Source organism: Arvicanthis niloticus, chromosome 30 (assembly GCF_011762505.2).
Source record: "Arvicanthis niloticus isolate mArvNil1 chromosome 30, mArvNil1.pat.X, whole genome shotgun sequence".
In the NCBI taxonomy this organism is placed as follows: Eukaryota; Metazoa; Chordata; class Mammalia; order Rodentia; family Muridae; genus Arvicanthis; species Arvicanthis niloticus.
The window spans coordinates 1,641,830-1,654,011 of NC_133438.1; the positions used below are offsets into that span (position 1 = coordinate 1,641,830).

At 38.7% G+C, this 12,182-nt stretch overlaps 1 protein-coding gene across 2 annotated transcripts in view; it reads right to left on the reverse strand.

The window, feature by feature from the left end:
• Positions 1-12,182, reverse strand: part of LOC143440761 (uncharacterized) — a 45,557-nt gene that overhangs the window by 24,375 nt on the left and 9,000 nt on the right. The gene's annotated exons all lie outside the window — the stretch shown is intronic.

Consider the following 12,182-nt stretch of genomic DNA (forward strand, 5'->3'; position numbering starts at 1 on the left):
AGAGTAGTTGCTATTCCTTCAGGGGACACCAGTTTTGTTGCCAGGACCCATATCAGGTAGCTCACATCCACCTGCAATTCCAGCTCCAGTGATCCAACAGCTCTGGCCTCTTTGTTTACATGCACTCCTGGGCTCATGCTGCCAACCACTCTTAGTCAAAAATAAAATATATGTAGTAATAGTTATAAGACAACATAAATATAAATAAGACCAGTAAATTTTCATTTCTTTTTACTTATTTGCAACTTTCCATAATATTCAGACTGGCTTCAAACTTGTAGTAATGTTACTGACTTAGCCTCCCGAGTACTGGTATTTTAGGTTTGCTCTGACATCTGGAAAATTTCATACTGTAAATAAATGAATTGTACCCTATATGATTTATGTCCAAATAAAGCTAATATTAAAACAATGCTCAAAATTTTACAGAGTTTGAACTTTCATTATATTTTGATTTGTTTGAAAAGGTCATCCCTAATTTCTCTAGTATCTTTAACATGAAGGGATGTTGGATTATATGAAAGGTTTTCTCAGTGTCTAATGGATAACATATGACTTTTTGTTCAGTTTGTTTACATGGTAGATTATATTGATAGAGTTTTGTATATTGATCCATCCTGGTATTTCTGGGATGATGCCCACTTGGTCTTGATAGATGATGTATTTGATTTGTTCCTGGATTCAGTTCATGAGTATTTTGTTGAGTATTTTTGCATTAATGCTCAAAGAGAAATTAGTTTGAAATTCTCTTTCTTTGTTGAGTCTTTGTGTGGTTTATGTATCAGGGTGACTTGGCCTCAGAGAATGAGTTTGTCAGTGTTTTTCTCTTGTATTTTGTGGACTAGTTTGAGGAATACTAGTATTAGCTTTTCTTTGAAAGTCTGCCAGACTTCTGCACTAAAACCATTTGGCCCTGCTCTTGTTTTTGTTGTGAAACTTCTAATAACTGCTTCTAGGTTTTTAGGTGTTATATGGCGGTTTAAATACTTTACCAATCTTGATTTAAGTTTAGTAAGTAGTATCTGTCTATAAAGTCATCAGTTTCATTAAAATTTTCCAATTTTGTGGAGTGCAGCCCTTTGAAATAAGAACTAATGATTCTTTGAATTTTCTCAGTGTCTGTTGTTTTTTCTCTCCCTTTTCATTTTGATTTTGTTTCTTGGGATACTGTCTTTCTGTCTTTTGGTTAGTTTGGCTAAGAGTTTGTTGATTTTCCTCAAAGAACCAGCTCTTAATTTATTTGATTCTAGCTGATTAATTCTAGCTCTGATTTTGATTATTTCCTGCCTTCTACTCCTCTTTGTTGTGCTTCCTCCTTTTTCCCCCTAGTGCTTTCAGGTATACTTTGAAATTGCTGGTATGAGATCTTTCTAATTTCTTTATGGAGGCAGTTAGCACTATGAATTTCTTCTTAGCACTGCTTTCATTGTGTCCCATAAATTTGTGTATGTTGTGCCTTCATTTTCATTGAATTCTAGAAAGTCTTTAATTTCCTTATTTCTTCCCTGTCCCAGAGATCATGGAATGAGAGTTGTTCAATTTCCACGACTGTGTAGGCTTTCTGTTGTTTCTGTTTTTGTTGAAGTCCAGCATTAATCCACAATGGTCTGCTAAGATACAAGGTGTTGTTTCAGTTCTCTTGTATCTGTTGAGGTTTGTTTTGTGACGGACTGTATGTTCAGTTTTGGAGAAGGATTCTTGATGTGCTGAGAAGATGGTATATTCTTTTGTGTTTGGGTGAAATATTCTATAGATGTCTGTTAGGTCCATTTGATTCATAATGTCTGTCAGTTTCATTATTTCTCTGTTTGTTTTTTGTCTGGATAACTTTATGGTGAAAGTGTATGTTGAAGTCTTCCACTATAAATTTGTAGGGTTTGATGTAAGATTTAAACTTTAACAATGTTTTTTTCACATTTGGGTGCCCACATGTTTGGGGCATATGTTCAGGATTGAGATATCATCATGGTAGATTTTTTTCCTTTGATTTGCATGAAATGTCCTTCCCTGTGTCTTTTGATTAATTTTGGTTGAAAGACTATTTTATTAGATAGCAGAGAGCTCCAGCTTCCTTTTTGGATATGTTTGCTTGGAATGCTTTTTATCCAGCCCTTTACTCTGACGTAATGTCTATTTTCATTGCTGAGATGTGTTTCTTGTATGCAATAGAATGATGGGTCCTGTTTTGTATCTATTCTGTTAACCTGTGTCTTTTAATTGGGGAATTAAGTCCATTGGTGGTGAGAGATATTGATGACCTGTGATTGTTATTTCTTGTTATTTTCATGTTCATGGTTTTAGTGTGTGTGTGTGTGCTTTTTTTCTTTTTGCTAGTATGTATTTTTTTCCAGATGTGGTTATCCTTCTTATGTTGTGTTGATTTGGGGTTTTCCTGCTAGTATTTTTTAATAGGGATGAATTTGTGTATAGATATTGTCTGAATTTGGATTTTTCTTGAAATATCATATTTTTCTCCCTCTATGGTGATTGAGAGTTTTGCTGGGTATAGTAGACTAGGTTGGCACCTGTGGCTTTTCAAGAGGTTGCAAGGTACCTGTCCAGGCCCTTCTAGCTTTTAGAGACTCTGTTAAGGAGTCATGTGTAATTATGCTAGGTTTGCCTTTGTATGTTACTTGGCCTTTCCCCCTGCCACTTTTAATATTCTCTGTTTTTTTTTTCCTGTGGATTTTGTGTTTTTATTATCATGTGGTTGGAGGGTTTTCCTTTCTGGTCCAGGCTAATTTGGATTCTATAAGCTTCTTGCATGTTTATAGGCATCTCGTTTTTTTAGGTTTTAAAAGTTTTCTAATATGATTTTGTTAAGAATATTTTCTGGGACTTGGAGCTGGGACTCTAATCTTCTGTTCCTATTATTCAAAGTTAGGTGTTTTCATGGTATCCCTGGTTTCCCTGGATGTTTGGTGTCAGGAAATTTTGAGATTTAACATTTTTAACTGATGTATCAATGTCTTTTATTGTATCTTCTGTTCCTGAGACTCTTCCTCTCAGGTATTCTGTTACACTTGTTGTTCCTACTCTCTTCCCTAGGTTTCCATCCCCACGATTCCCTGAGTTTTTATATTTTTTTATTGCTTCTGTTTCCACTTTCAACTCTTGCACAATTTTATTTATTTTCTTTACCTGTTTAATTGTATTTTTCTGTATGTCTTTAAGTAATTAATTTGTTTTTTCTTTAAAGACCTCTCTCTGTCTGATTGTATTTTCCTATATTTCTTTTGTTTCTGATCAAGCTGGCAAAATTTTTATTGTTCACACAGGTTATATACTCTAAAAACAGGATATGGATGGGAAGGGGAAGGAAAGGAAAGAGGGCTTTGCAGGTGGAGGAAGCTACCTGCAGCCGTGGGGTCTAACTAAGTTATACCTGTTGTTCTCACAAAGCATTGCCATGACCAGGGGTTCTAAAAACATGTATCTATCAGGATGTTGTCTAAATCTAGAGATCAGGAGGAAGGGTTACTAAGGTGGGTTGCTATGAGGCCTTGTTTGAAGTTCTGAGAACTGGCAAGTGAATCATGGAAGGTAAGCAGAAAGAAGAATAGTAGATAAAAGAGCCAAGGGTGAGTGTTTGCTCAAAGTAAGGCCTTGCCATGGCTTCACACAGTCTTATACACTTTCATGTTGTCATCTGCTCCTAACACGTGTCTGTAGTTTCACCTTTAATATTATAACTCTTTCTTCTCCATGTTTTATTTACATCTATCAGACTGAAGCCTCTATCCATACTATCCCTTCTCCTCTTCCTCCTCCTCTTCTTCCTCCCCCTCTTCCTCCTCTTCTTCCTCCTCCTATTAGGTTATTCCACTGTGTATTGTTGTGTACTTTTATTTAATTACATGTGAAGTACCATATTAGGATTTTATATTTTGATACAGAGACTTGCTAAATGTCTTGTCCTGGACTCACTCATGATATTCCAAAGGCTGAGATGAGAAGCATGTATTTCACCCTTAGCCCAATACTAGGATCTTTATATTCACTGTTCTTTTTTTGTTTTTTCTTGGATATTTTATTTACATTTCAGATGCCATCCCCTTTCCCCATTTCCCCTCCCTAGAAAACCCCTATCCCATACCCCCTTCTCTTTTTTGCTTTTATACAATTTTTTAGATGTTAACCAATGGCTTTATAAATTTGGTAATGCTCAATATCAGTCAAAGTGTAACCAAATACTCAACCTAGATATATCAACTATCTTTGACTGGCAGAGACATGTGAATATCTGCCTCCATGTCTGGCCCCCTCTCTCTTCACCTCATCAAAATTATATTTGTCTCTCATCACCTAGCTCCTCCTCTCCTTCTCCCCCTCCTCTCCTTACTCCTCTCACCTTAGCTCCTCCTACATATCACCCTTCCTGTTAAAATAAAACCTTTCTCTCAAAATACAGTTAGAGCATAATTATACCAATTTATGTCAGTAAGGTGCAAGATAGACCTAATACCCAGTCCATCATTTTGTTGACTAAGCAGAACCTCTGTCATCTCTCCTAAATAAAAGATAGCAAGGATTGGCTATGAGATTATAAGTTTTCAACCCCATCAGAAATCAAGAATGACTGAGTTAACTGAAATTAAAGGAAGCACAAAGCATAGCTTCTAAAACATAGCCAATTTATAGAGACTGCTGAACACCTGGACAGTCCCTATACTAAAGAACGTTGGAGCATCTGATCTTCAGCCTTCTGGCCCAGGATCATCTGACAGATCTAGTGATGTAGAATTATTAAGGGCTGATTACTCTGTCTTGGCAGATATAATCAGTCGACTATTCTGCAAGTGAGTCCTTTTCTGGACAGTGATTTGTCTGTAGATGAAAAGAGGCAATTCTTGCTTAGTGGCTTGTTGGGCCTTGGATGAGGGATTTTTTCCCCACAGTGGCTGACTCACCACAATTGGAATAACTCCAAAGATGCTCAATTTCTTCTTAGAATCCAAGACAGGAAGCTGTCAGGAGCAGACAGATCTCTAATAAAAATGAACATTACTACAGAAATGTTTGTAAATCAATTCTGTGGATTTCTGATATTTTGAAAACCAACTATCCATGTAAGGCAATCTGGACAATTGTCTGTTAACTCCTCTCAGCTATTTCTAAAGAAAATATAGAAAACATCCTAACAATAAACTCAAAGCCATGAATTTGCTATAGTCCCTTAACACATAGGATAACCATCTCAAATCAGTTAAAAAAGTTAAAGAAGGACTGGGTCTAAGCCTTGTATTCCTAAATGTGTTATACAGGCGCAGTGCCTATGATAGTAACAATATTCATCTCACTTTTATATTAATAAGAAGCTCATACCAATGAAAACCTTAAATTTGAAATCAAAGTAAATTTTGTACCATTTAAGAAATTATAACTTCATCCTGGTAACAATTATACAGATTTATACCAATAGGTTATGGCTATGCAATAAATCCTAGCTAATCCTTCCTGTTCCAATAAAACCACTATTTTTTTCTAGAAAGACAGCCCAATATTAACCACCTTAGTCCCCAAGCCCAGGGAATAGGGGCGCTGTCTCTTCATTAACTTCTTCAAGCTGATTATGGGCGTTGAGATATTAGAAGAGGGGTGGGGGGAAGAGTAAATTGATAAGCCTCTGACGCTGTGTCTTCACTGCATCCAGATGGAATTCCAGGACATCAGAGGTTTGAGCAGGTGTGCTCATATTGCCTGATGAGTAAATACACCAAGGCTATGTGTTCTGCAATATACAATTCTCAAAACAAATTTTAGTATCAAGATAATTGTTTGTTTGAATTCTGGAATCTAGTCTTCTGGAGGCCTGCCTTTGTCATGTCTAATCCATATAATTCTGGGAGTTCCTATGGGGGTGGGCTCCCACCATCCTCCCATTCCTGCCTCCATGCTCTTGCAATTCCCCAACACTAGGGAATCCAAACTTTCAGGCACCTAGGCCCTCCACTTCCACTGATGCCTGGCAAGGCCACCCTCAACTACCTATACAGGTGGAGCCATGAGTACCCCCCTTTGTGTTCTCTGGCTGGAGATTTTAGAATGGCTACTCCAGCTTGTTTCTTAGGACCATTTGCTTGAAAAATTGTTTTCCAACCTTTTACTCTAAGGTAGAGTCTGTCTTTGCACTGAGATGGGTTTTCTGTATACAGCAAAATGCTGGGTCCCGTTTATGTATCCAGTCCATTAGCCTATGTCTTTTAATTGGGGAGTGAGTCCATTAATGTTAAGAGATATTAAGGAACAGTGATTGTTGTCTCCTGTTATTTTTGTTATTAGAGATAAAGTTATCTTTGTGTGGCTATCTTCTTTTGGATTTGTTGGAAGAGGGTTAGTTTCTTGCTCTTTCTAGGGTATAATTTCCCTCTTTGTGTTGGAGTTTCCTGCTATTATCCTTTGTAATGCTGGGTTTGTGGAAAGATATTGTGTAAATTTGGTTTTGTCATGAAATATCTTTATTTCTCCATCTATGGTAATTGAGAGTTTTGCTGGGTATAGTAGCCTGGGCTGGCATTTGTGTTCTCTTAGTGTCTGTATGACATCTGTCCAGTATCTTCTAGCTTTTATAGTATCTGGTGAGAAGTCTGGTGTAATTCTGATAGGTCTGCCTTTATATGTTACTTGGCCTTTCTCCCTTACTGCATTTAATATTCTTTCTTTGTTTTGTGCACTTGGTATTTTGATTATTATGTGATGGGAGGTATTTCTTTTCTGGTCTAGGCTATTTGGCTTTCTATAGGCTTCTTGTATATTTATGGGCATCTCTTTCTTTAGATTAGGGAAGTTTTCTTCTATAATTTTGTTGAAGATATTTATTGGCCCTTTAAGTTGGGAATCTTCACTCTCATCTGTACCTATTTTCCTTAGGTTTGGTCACCTCTTTGTGTCCTGGATTTCCTGGATATTTTGTGTTAAAAACTTTTTGCATTTTGCATTTTCTTTGATAGTTGTGTTGATATTTTCTATGGTATCTTCTGCACCTGAGATTCTCTCTTCTATCTCTTGTATTCTGTTGGTGATGCTTGTGTCTATGACTCCTGATTTCTTTCCTAGGTTTTCTATCTCCAGGGTAGTCTCCCTTTGTGATTTCTTGATTGTTTCTCCTTCCATTTTTATGTCCTGGATGGTTTTGTTCAATTCCTTCACCTGTTTTGTTGTGTTCTCTTGTAATTCTTTAAGGGACGTTTGTGTTTCCCTTTTAAGTGCTTCTAGCTGTTTACCTGTGTTCTCCTCAAATTCTTTGAGAGTATTATTTTTGTCCTTCTTAAAGTCCTCTATCATCATCATTAGAAGTGATTTTAAATCTGAATCTTGCTTTCCTAAGATACTGCCCCAGTTAGAGCAACTGGGATCCCTGCTTCCTCTGGGTTCTTAGACATTGGGGGCAGAGCTGCCACCCAAGATCTGCTCAGTGCTCTGGCCCAGACTGGAAGGAACCAGTGCTCCGGGCCAGGAGTCTTTCCTATATTTCTTTAAGGGACTTATTAATTTTCTTATCAAAGAACTGTATCATTGTTATAAGATTGAATTTAAGATCATTTTCTTGTGTTTTGGTTGTCTTAGGATATCCCTAGGGGTTATATTACCTTGGTTGCTGTAGATTGTGTTCTTTCAAGGGCCTTTGGCCATCTTGATGGTTTTGGTTCCTGGATATTCTTGTTGTAGTGGGTATTGGTGGATGGGTATACTTAGATGGTCCTGGAATGGTAGGACTCTGATGGGTATTCTTGGGCTATATGATCCAGATCTTCAGGTCTGTATGGTTCTGGACTTGCAGGTCTGCATGATTCAGGAGCTGGAGGTCTGATGAAAGTGGGTAGAGAAGTGTCAGGAGTATGGAGGTCCACCTTGGCTAGGTGGCTCCTGAGGGTAGCTTGGGCCTTCCCCAGAGGGTCAGGAGCTGGGAAGATAAGTGGGTGAATGGAAGCAAACCTGTATGGTTCAGTAGTCTCAGGTCCAATGAAGGTGTGAGGAGAGGTAGCAGGAAATGGAGGTTCCTCTAGGATAACAGGTTGCTCAGAGCAGCTTGGCTTGGTCCAGAGGGCTCAGCATGCAGGGGTTGATGATGAATGTTAAATAAATACAGTCTTAAATATCAGGGAACTGAAGTTATTACTGATATATTTCATTTTTGTAAATTTTATATTTATTGATAACTAGATTGATGTGTTTATATGTGCTCCTCTGTGCTTGCATCTATCTTTGTGGATATGCATGTACAACAGCATATATGTGGAGGTTAGAGACTAAGTTGCAGAACTAAATTCTCTCATTCAGTGGGAATTGTGTATGTATCTGGTGTCCTCAGGCTTAGCAACTAGTGCCTTTGCTTGTTAAGATGATGGGCCATCTTTTTGACCCTATTTTTAACTTTACAAATGATTGGGATTACTGTTATGTTAGAAAATTATTCATACCATTTGCAATAACAGTGTTTGTACATTTTTATTCACATAAAATTACTTATTGTGTATGTAGATGCATGTGTGTGTGTGTGTGTTGTACATGAGCACTCCATGTCTTACATGTGGAATCAGAGGACACCTTTGTGGAGTCTTTTCTCTTTTTCTAGCTTTATATGAGTTTTGGGATCAAATGCACATCATCAAGTTTGTATATCAATAATTTTCCAGATGAACCATCTTGCTAGCCTTGGGATTTGTTTTCAAAAGATAAAAAACAAAAGGCTCAGTATCCAGGGAGGATTAGTCATGACTCCACAATGAAATGGACAGTTGTTGTTTTCTGAAGTTATTTTGTGTAGGTCCAAATTCTGCACGATAAAACTTTTCTGAAACAGCTTTAAGGAACTGCAAAGACCACTGAGAACATGGATTGGTGGGTTTACCTAGTATAAAAACATGACAGGGGTGGGTGTAATGCAGTATATGGAATATGTGATAAACATATTTCACATCTGCTACTGAGATATTTGCTTCTTGTACCCACCTGTGGCTTTTCTCTAAAACATTGCCCTGAGCACCCTGGGCACAGCTCTTGGTCCTGCAAGTTCCCCAGGAGTCAGTCAGGTCTATTGTCATTCTTCCTGTAGTTGGCAGATGATGCCCAGAGGTATGAGAGGCTAGAAAACCTCAAGAGAAGATACAACTTTTAATGATTCTGGGATTTAGTGTCCATCCACCTCCACTGCCTCATATTCAGTATTTTCCACACAGTCTGCAAGTCTAGAGTTCCTAGTGTGGTCTTAGCCTCAGGCCCTTGATCAAAGGCAATCTCCCAGATAAAAGACTCCTTCAGTGTTAGCTAATTCCCCATTTGGGGCTGTCCTGTCATTGACTGTCTGGCCTCTATCAGGCATGTGGCTGGGCATTCTCCTTTCTATTCTCTTTCACTGTCTCTCTGGGTATGTCCTTTCTGGACCAAGAGCCTGGCTGTTGCCAAGGGAGAGCCCCCACTTTGACCATCCTGGAGATGTAATTGTGGGTGGCAGCTTCTCCATCTTTCACTTCTCTGATGGTACTCTCTCTAATTTCACTGCTCCACCACCTGTGCTGCAGACTTCAAGGTAAGTGCTGGGTGAAGGATTGGGATCTCTGAAAGCCAGAAGCAGCTTTACAAAGTTGTGTGTGAAGCCTTCACATTTTTTGTGAGCTTTTGCACCTTTCTTGCATGTATGTTGGTGTGATGGTACCAGATTACTGGAACTGAAGTTACAGACAGTTGTGTACTGGTAATTGATCCCCAGTCCTCTGGAAGAGCAGCCAGTGCTCTTAATCACTGAGTCATCTCTGCAGCCCTTCTTTGTGTTTTTATGTTGGCTTCTAGGCATTTGGTATTAGGAAGATTGTACTTTCAGGTGTTTGTATTCGGTCTTTTCCCTGTTGGGTGGGTGTTTTTGTGGTTTGTTTGTTTGTTTGTTTTCTGGTTGTTGTACCTAGGTTTATGTTTCCTTTCTGCTTCTTCTGGGAGTGTAGTGGCTATGTGTTGCCTAGTAGGAAATTCTGAGGTCTTGATACATATGGTCACTGAGGGTTCCAGGTAAAATGTACTTCTGGGTATTGAGAGCTGACACTTAGGAATGAGGATGGGTTGTAGGTATTAAGATCCTCAGGAGGAGAAAAATTGGGTTTTTTTCCAGAATCTGCTTAGTCTCCTGGAAATGGGGACAGAGAGTGAGGACAGGCTACAATAGAAGGTTTGCTACAGAGCTGGTAATAAGATTGAAATTTTGGTTGGAGGAATGGAGAGATAATTGTAGATATCCAATTGTAGAATTGAAGAGCTACAATTAGATTATTTCCTTCACACACTGTGTGTTCCCAAGGAGTGCCTGCTGGATTTTGAGGCTAGGCAAAAACAATGAGGTAGGGGAGGGAGGTTAGAGGTGAAGATCTATGTGATCCTCTGGAGATAGAGGGAAAGGATAAGGGGAAAGTGAGGACTCAGCAGGTATTCTACTGTAGGGTCAGAGATGAGACTAGGGACTGGATTTGGTGGAATTGAGGGAGAGGTAAAGATCTATATGCAGTTAGCCTGCCTGTTACCCTGTCAGTGCAGGATATTTATTTTTTATTCGCACAACATCATGACTGGCTCACACCTCTACTCAATAGAAAATTCTCTTGTCTTTCTGGAGAGCCAAGATGTAACTACAATATACATACAATCTATTTTTTACTCTATTATAAAGAAAAGGAACTATATTAACTCAGACTGGTAATATGCATAAAATGTTAGACTGGTTTGGCTTACCCAATAAAATTTATGGTAGTCCTGGAGTATGGGATTCTGTGATACAGCCATCAGCACAGCCATGTTCTGGGAAGAGCACTTTCCAACTTGCAAACATCTTGCTCTGTTGAACTGCTATTGCTTTGTGCACAGTCACAGCAACTCTGAGTGTCATACTCTTTGTAAGAACATCTGTATACTGGATTAGAACCCACCATCCTGACTTCATTCAATTTTACCTTCTTTTTTTCAAAATTTATTTTTATTTTTAAATGTGTATGCATGTGCCTATTCACTGTATTCATATGTTCTTTCTCCCATGAGTTGAGGTGAGTTATGGTGTCTACACTGTCTAGAAAACAGTATTAGCTCTCCTGGAGCTGGCATTGAGGCAGTTGATGAGGTTGCTGGGAATAGAACCTGGGTCTTCTACAAGTGCAGTCCTCACTGTCTTCCCATCTTCTGAGGTCTTTGATTTCTTGTCCTGGCCCAAGCTGCCCCATTCTTGGGGGCCAAAATGTCCTGGACTGCTCTGCTGCTTTGGTCTGAGGGTCAGAGTCTAGCAAGAGAGAGAAAGAGAGAGAAAGAGATAGAGAGAGAGAGAGAGAGAGAGAGAGAGAGAGAGAGAGAGAGAGAGAGAAGGGAAAGAGACTCATAGAATGGAGACAAACCAGAGTGTGTAGTCAATTCTTGTTTACCGTCTCCCATTCACTATATTGACTATATTGCAAGAAAATCCTGGGTATTTATAAGCACAAGCAGGAGAACACAGCTGAAGACATTTTACCATGTGCACCATGCAGCTGGGGTCACTAAACAGCAAAACAAGATATGTGGGATAAACAAGATGTTTATCAGAGTGTGCTTCAGCTGTTGTAGGCTGTTGAAAAACAAGTCTCTAGTCAGGGTATATGGCTCGAGATGGCTGCAAAGCTGATAGCTGCTTTCTAGCTGCTTTCTGCTAAAAATTGGCTCCCAACAATTTCTTTCTTCAGAGACTTGAAATTCTTGTCATGCAGATCTTGTACTTGCTTGGTTAGATTCACACCAATGTATTTTATATTATTTGTGGCTATTGTGAAGGGTGCCATTTCCCTAATTTCTTTCTCAGACCATTTATCCTTCAAATAGAGGAAGGTTACTGATTTGTTTGAGTTGATTTTATATTCAACCACTTTGCCAAAGTTGTTTTATCAGGTTTAGGAGTTCTCTGGTTGAAGTTTTGGGGTCACTTAAGTATACTATCATATCATCTGCAAATAGTGAAATTTTGACTTCTTCCTTTCCTATTTGTATCCCTTTGACTTCCTTTTGTTGTCTAATTGCTCTGGCTAGGACTTCCAGTACTATATTGAATAGGTAGGAAGAGAGTGGGCAGCCAAGTCTAGTCCCTGATCTTAGTGGGATTGCTTCAAGTTTCTTTCCATTTAGTTTGATGTTGGCTACTGGCTTGCTGTATATTGCTTTTACTATGTTTAGGTATGGGC